The 7216-nt window shown below is 37.5% G+C and overlaps 1 long non-coding RNA gene across 1 annotated transcript; it reads right to left on the bottom strand.

Annotated features, from left to right (window-relative positions):
* Positions 1 to 2314: 2314 nt before the first annotated feature.
* LOC120310611 lies at positions 2315 to 6546 on the bottom strand. Its single transcript, XR_005557412.1, has 3 exons — positions 5156 to 6546; positions 4621 to 4809; positions 2315 to 2429 (listed from the first exon to the last, which is right to left on the bottom strand). It is a non-coding gene; the product is annotated as an uncharacterized LOC120310611 (long non-coding RNA).
* Positions 6547 to 7216: the final 670 nt, after the last annotated feature.

Genomic DNA, 7216 nt, shown 5'->3' with positions numbered 1-7216 from the left:
ATATCAAGAGGATTAATGCTTAAAGTGGAATGAAACACCCATGTCCCTTAACATAAAGCTAGATTATGAAGTTGCAATTTTATTATTTAGTTTTACTGTTTTAAATTAAAGAGAGCAAAGCAGTTTTTCTATCTTGCTGATTTAATAGGTTAATAAAATCTGCGGGCAAACATATTGCTGATATATTGCAAGTCTGACCCCCTCATATTGAGTAAAGTGTTTAACAAAACAAAAGTTTCCCCTGGGGGTGTTTTTCTCCTGTTTTGTATGTGATGGTGGCAACTTTTACTGAACCTTTCCTTCCAGCCCCGAGGGATGAATTTGGTCCCCTCCTCCATCTCTATACAATATATATTCAATTCATTGATTTTAGTGCAGTATAGCTCCCTCTACTTTTAAATGAAATAATGAGATCAAGGAGACATATTAATAAACAAGAGGAGTATGCCAAATAGCAGAGCTTAGAATATTCTCTTTGATTAACTATCTCACATTGGCTGTGGAACCAGGCAAGTGATTGCGAGCAGCTGCTGAAGCTGGTGCCTACTAATTTCAGCTCCTGTCATGTAAACCTAGATGGTAGCCATCATTAGACACAACAGTGAAAATCAATTACCTTCACGTTGTCTTTGCCAGAGGAATGGGACTGAATACCTTGTTTGGTGGCTGACCTATGAACTATTGGTTATTTTGTTTTCTATTGAGAACAGGAGTCCCACATTGCCACCTGCATAAGTAGCAAAGAAAGAGAACCAGCAAAGTTTATCGTACAATAAATCTTATGTAAATCAGTCTCAAGGTCATATGTTCCCTTGCCCTCACCCACCACAATATTATGTAGAAATTGATGCTATGAGATGCAGCATCAGCACAAGTTAGGAATATAAAAGAAATTTACTACAGATTGAGGAAAGCAGCAAAAACAAAAACAGAAAGAAGGAAAAAAAGCTATATTGATTATCTGAAATAAATGGTAGAAGCAAACAGAACTCCTGCTGTCCATCATTCTTTTGCACAGAAGTTTGGAGAAAACAGCATTTATCCTCAGGAAAGAATATACAAAACAGCATGTAATTGTGAAAGCTGTATACAAAATGATCATAAACAGGGACAAGTTCAATCTGTAAAACAAAGAAAAATGAAGATGTATGAATACTTATGTAGGTTTATCATACCCAGTTTTGGGCTGGCTGGCTGGCTGGATCAGTGGATCGATGGATGGGTCAAGGAGCAGAACTCGGCTAAGAAAAATGTGGAATGTCAAAATATAAATTATGTACACATTTGTGCATGATTTTCACACCCTTACACAAGCAAAATGAGATAGCTCTACAGAATAACTAGATCATAAACGTGTATCATATTATGCATGATGTTGTATCTGCAAGAACATAGGTGTCAATGCTGCTAACATTGGATGTTCCTGCTTGACAACAGATGGAATTGCAGCCATTTTCCTCTATTGCTTTTAGAGTTAGTTGATGCTGGGGGGGGGGGGATGTGGATGAGAGTCCAGCTAGTTATAACAATAATAACTCAGTCATGGGAATTCAAGGTTATTGGGCCCAGAGTTGATAGAGTTTTGGTGTGCTGGAGAGCTGGGGAGAAAGCCCATGCTTCAAGCTAATTGGAGAATGTGATTTATGACTGTTTATTGGAGAAGGGAATTGTGCTTTGTTACTTTGTGTCCAGGGGAGGGGAATTTAGTTTTTGGTTTCAACTATGTAGTGCCGATACTTTGTTTCTCGAATAAAAGATTCTTTAAGGTAAACAATGCCTCAAAGTTCTTTTGAAGAGTTTCATCTGTCGGAACCATGACAATGGGCTTATTACCACTCATCTTGCATTTTTCCTACCCAATCACACCCAGGGATGCTTCTGAAATGTTCTATATCTGAAGGTCAGCCATGATTTTGAAATCTTCCTTTCAAAATCCAACTTTGGAAGCCATCTGAAAAACATTATACTCAATGATGAAATAAATATATAACCAGTGTATTACAGAACTTGATTTCTCTAGTGTGCCATTATTTAAGTTGCTAAATGATAGATAGACAACATTGGATCTGAACTTTGTCCACAGTTTTTAATTTTTCAGGGTGTTTGTTCTTGGTTTCCCCTCTTCATACATTTTAACAATGCTCACATGCACACCAGAAACTAACCTTGACAAACAAGCTAATTGTTGTCTGGGATGCATTTGTGAAGTGAATTAAACTGAGAATAAAATTATTCACCATACAATATCAACTTACCACACATTAAAAGTTTATGGATCAGTGTTCCCCAGGTGTTGGAACATTAACCCTTGGATTCTGGGACTTCATATACAACACATTTGGAGTGTACCTGGTTGGAGAAGGTTGCCAGAGACATCCCGATGGAAAGCGGGGAAGGATTCAAAGACTGTTTTTCTGGATACTAACAATCTGTGCAGAGGCAAAACAGAAACTTTTCAGTTACAGCATTGAAGCTCTGAAGTTGATTTCCCAAAGAAATAATTTGTCCCCATTTTTTCCTAATGTTGCAGTGGTGTATGTTTATTGGTTTATTATAATGTTTTATCTGTTAATCATTGTTAGACATCAAAAGTCATGTATTTGAGATGTACAGTTATATAAACTGAAGGAAGGAAGGAAGGAAGGAAGGAAGGAAGGAAGGAAGGAAGGAAGGAAGGAAGGAAGGAAGGGTTGAAAGAAAAATCTTCATCAGGATCCAGTCCAAGCCGGGAATAAACAAAATGGAGACTGCTTTAGAAAGAAGGTTATAATTTATTGAAGAGCAGAGCCAGACAGAAATGTGACTCTGGGAAAACTGACTACATGTAACTGGGAATGGTGGGTTTTTATACCTTCTTGGGTCTTTGTGTTTGGAGTTCCTGTTCCTGTGGCATGAACTTTGACCTGAGCTTTTGAGTTTGTCCTTTTGGTATTTTGATAGTGGTGGGTTAATCCTATTATGTCCTAAAGGTCATGTCTTTAGAGTTTGGGTGGGATATGTAGATTTTAGGGGTCTTTGTCTTTCTAATCGCATCAGCTTCTGGGTTCCTGGCTCCAACCTTTCTGAACAGGGTTATCAAATCTGCATTTGTAAAAGCTGGCTTCTGAGTTTCTGCTTGGGGGAGACTGGGGCTGGTTTCTGGGGGCTGGGTTCTGTCTTTTAAGATTTTTTTTCTCTATTACTGTATTCCTTTGGGAAATATAATATTCTGCTTTTTTAATATCCCCCCAAAATATTTCCTTCTCTAGGTGGGTGGGTGGGTGGGTGCTGTCCTACAGAAGAAAGAAAGGAAGGAAGGAAGGAAGGAAGGAAGGAAGGAAAGAAAGAAAGAAAGAAAGAAAGAAAGAAAGAAAGAAAGAAAGAAAGAAATTTTTGTATGCTGAAATCTTTAAGTAAAATATCACCAACTAGCTGTTGTGGCTTGACACTTCTTAAGCAATTGAAGGGGAAAGAGAGAAAATAAGTCTTATCCATTGCAATTGAAGGAGAAGTTTCCAGTGCTTTGCTGACTTGGACATTGCAACCGTACATACAGTATTTCAAGTATGGCTGAGGCATATGTTTGACTACAAATGCTGCTCAGCATTATCTTCCATGCATTCAGACTGGAGGTCCAACGGGGAGTTGTTCTTATGAATACAACTTTCCTAGATGAGTAAACAAGGCAGGAGCAAAGTCCTGATCTTTATCCAGTCTGAGTCTTCTGATGTATTTTCTCCTCCTGTATTTCATTATTTCTCTTTGAGAAATAATATGTCATCCAATTATCTGTTTTTTTCCCTCTTAATTCTTACAGAAATAACAGTTTACTTCACTAGGCCTATTTTATAGAAGAAAGGAAGTGGAGGGACATAGTGGAATGCAAGATGAGATACTGCTGGCACACTAAGTAAGCAAACGGCAACTCCATCAAAATGCCTGGGCATCTGAAAGCCATTTTACACTCTGTCTCATCCTGCTGCCTCCATTTACCTGTCACTCCATGATTAATGAGATGTACTTCAAAGCAGTGGTGAGATGCACAGTCCCATTAATAAGGATTGTTTGTAAACTGCTGCCACATCATTGGATGAAGGATGCCATGTAAACTGCAGTGATTAACAAAGAAAGTTCTGATAGAAAAAGCAAAGGTACACTTGGAGAATACTGATGCCTGGAAGACTTCCTGAAGGCTATGGAAAGAATGGATTGAATTGTCTCTCCAGGTATTTTTAAGATTCCTTCCTTAGGAATTTTAAATTTGTTAAGGGCTACTTGTTAAAGGCAATGTTCCATGTGTTTTAGGTTCTGGAAAGGATTTTTATTTCAGAAAATAGAAATCCACGTTTTATTTCAGAAAGAAGAAATCTACAAATTCACAGCTATTGATATTAGATCTTGTTTTATGTGTTTGCATTAATCAACATTCCTTGAGAGCCTTGCCTGGAATTTAATGGTCAACTATCTATGCAGGATCTATATGGCTTTCCTGAAAACAATCCTTTCTCTTGTACCAAGGAATCCATTTGCTCAGCCTATTAGCTTTCTTATTGAGGAATTACATTTGATCTGGAAGCTGAATTCATACCTGCTGGGGTAGGCTACTTGATGCAAAATGGAATTAAGCTGAAAGAATCTTACTTCTCTTATGTTATTCCTGAAGGCAAGGCCAATTGGCAGGGGCCATCAGTGGAGACATGGAAGACAATTCCTGCAGGAGTTCATCTAGTGCAAGCCTTCCCTCATTGGGATAGCACACTGGTTGATTCAGAAAGAGCAGATCTCATTGACTGGAGAAGATGTGGAAAGCTCCTATAAGACCCAGTTCTCCTAAAAATGCATAGAGTAAAAAGAGAGGATTATTGCGGTGAACATTTTCATTCTTTGCAGTAATCATTCAAAAAAATAAAAAAATTAGGAGAGCAGGGCATACTAAAGCTGGTAGCCCCATCCAGATACCCCACTAGAACTATTAAATATTACCATTTATTTCTATATAGAAATGGGTTCTTACATAGCTAGATGCTTAGTTAGCTATACACTAATCTAGAAAGTATCTTCCTGCATTAGCATGTGATAACCTATTTCTCCTGGTACATTAGGTAAGAGTCTCTAAATAAAATATTTTTTCACTTGGGAAAATTGGTTGTTTTTTTCCTGCTTGCTGGCATATCACCTGTATTTGTTGGTTCTAGAAGGAATGTAGCAATGTCATCACTCGTGGCCAGCCCAATCAGCATAAAAGCACACTTTTATTCTTCTCTCTCAGGTCCGAAGGGTTCCTAGTTGCAGCGCTGCAGCAAAGGATTGGTGACATGTCCTCTTGAGCACTCAACTAGTAAAGATCAGCATGGGTAATCCCATCACTTGCGGCAATAATTATTGATTTTCAAACATATTCTATAGCAGTTTTACAGTTTATTTTATATCCAAATGACTCTCTTTTTTAATCACTCCAGGGTTGTGTTGAATTCTAGAAAGAAAGAAAGAAAGAAAGAAAGAAAGAAAGAAAGAAAGAAAGAAAGAAAGAAAGAAAGAAAGAAAAAAAGAAAGAAAGAAAGAAAGAAGAAAGAAAACACAAATCAGGAAGCAAGGTGACTATTCCTTGAAATTAGTGTTAATACTCAGTCACTTTCTGTAAAATGTTCTGGATTTTTGGTGTTCGCTGGAGATCTGAGATAGATGCACAATTTATTTTAAAAATTATTCCTTGATTCAGTCTTGGCTCCTGGTAACTATATAGAGAAGTCCAATTTTATTCCACAATTACACAATTTGAATGTGAGATGTGGAAGAATAGACACTGGTCCTCAGATTATATTCCTAATGTGGGGTAGTGGTACCAGTTTGCTTCCTTGGCTTGGTCACTCTTTGTACTATAGTTTGTAATATTGTGCTGTTTCCATAATGTCTCCTGCCATTGTGCTCTACAGCCACAATTTTGCACATATGTTGTGACCCACATTCCAAATAGTTCAAAACCACTGCAATCTCCAGCAAAAATGTTGATAGTTGTTGTGTTCTAGAGCTAAAATGTTCCAGGGCCATTCCGTTCCTGAAAATTTTTTTTACAGCCTCCTCATTCTCTGACTGTTGTGTTGCCTAGTGATTGTGATGGACAGCTACTTAGTAACATGGCTATTTGCTGCCTGGTCCAGATATTTCGAAGCCGTTATGTTCCCATGGCTTTCTACATTCCCTTTCATTCTAAATAACTTGCAACAGATCATGGAAGATCTAAATGTGTTGTTCTAAGTATAAAGACCATTGTTTTTTCTTCTCCAGGTCAATCTGATTGATTGTATCTTGAGAAATTTCTCCAAGATGTTTTTTTTTCCTTTCAGTGAAGAAATACAATTGACTTTTTCTTCACAGTTCCCAAACATTTTGCCTAAGGAAGAATATGCAAGATGAAATTGGTTTCAGGAGGATCATATAGCAAGTAGCAGTTCTAGGCAAGGTGCATTTTCATTGGCTGGTCATTGGTGAAACAGAAGAGAATATGTGTGGAACAATCCTGTCTTTTTTTGAGTGTGACTTCTAATATTAGGCTTCAAAGTATCCAAAGTCTGCTTGGTTTGTGCCAGCAGAACAAAAGGAGGAGAGGAACAGAATTCAATACAGTAATGGAAGGGAATTCATCTATGCCAGTGGCAGGATTTTCAACAAGGCTGTTTTCCTCATCAACATTCACCTGGTACTAGATCTCCATTTTAACAAATGGTGCCAAGAATTGATTCTTATACTTGCTGCACTAAAAGCCACATACTTTACCCATGAGTTAAAGTCTTGTTTCTTGTCTAAATTGTGCTTACTGAACTGTAATCCAAGCAGTTCAGAATTGTACTAATAAAGTCTGACTTGACTTTAAGTCCAAATATCCAACAATTGTATAAATAACATCCTCAGCAAGTATTGCAGGCCCAGTTGGCAAAAGAAAGCTCAAGGATGGTATTAGTTGGAAACATGTGGAAGAGGCCTTCATTCTGCAGTGGATAGACAATGGCTAAAATTATGATGTTGATGATGAACAACGTCTAGTAATAACTTTAAAACCAACAGATTTATTTATAACAAGCTTTCATAATGCCTGCTTCAATGACATGTATGTGTGTAATATGCACATATTATAGTGACAAAAAATGTAAACTATGAATCCAAAGGTCATAAAATGGTCACATTTTGGATTGGTGATATCTGCACAAAGCAGCCTTCTTTAATCTGGCATCTCTGAGAC

This window comes from Crotalus tigris, unplaced genomic scaffold (assembly GCF_016545835.1).
Source record: "Crotalus tigris isolate CLP2741 ecotype Arizona unplaced genomic scaffold, ASM1654583v1 scf7180000018230.699579, whole genome shotgun sequence".
Lineage (NCBI taxonomy): Eukaryota > Metazoa > Chordata > Lepidosauria > Squamata > Viperidae > Crotalus > Crotalus tigris.
Note: the sequence above shows the minus strand (reverse complement) of the source record. Positions and strands in the feature narration are given on the sequence as shown.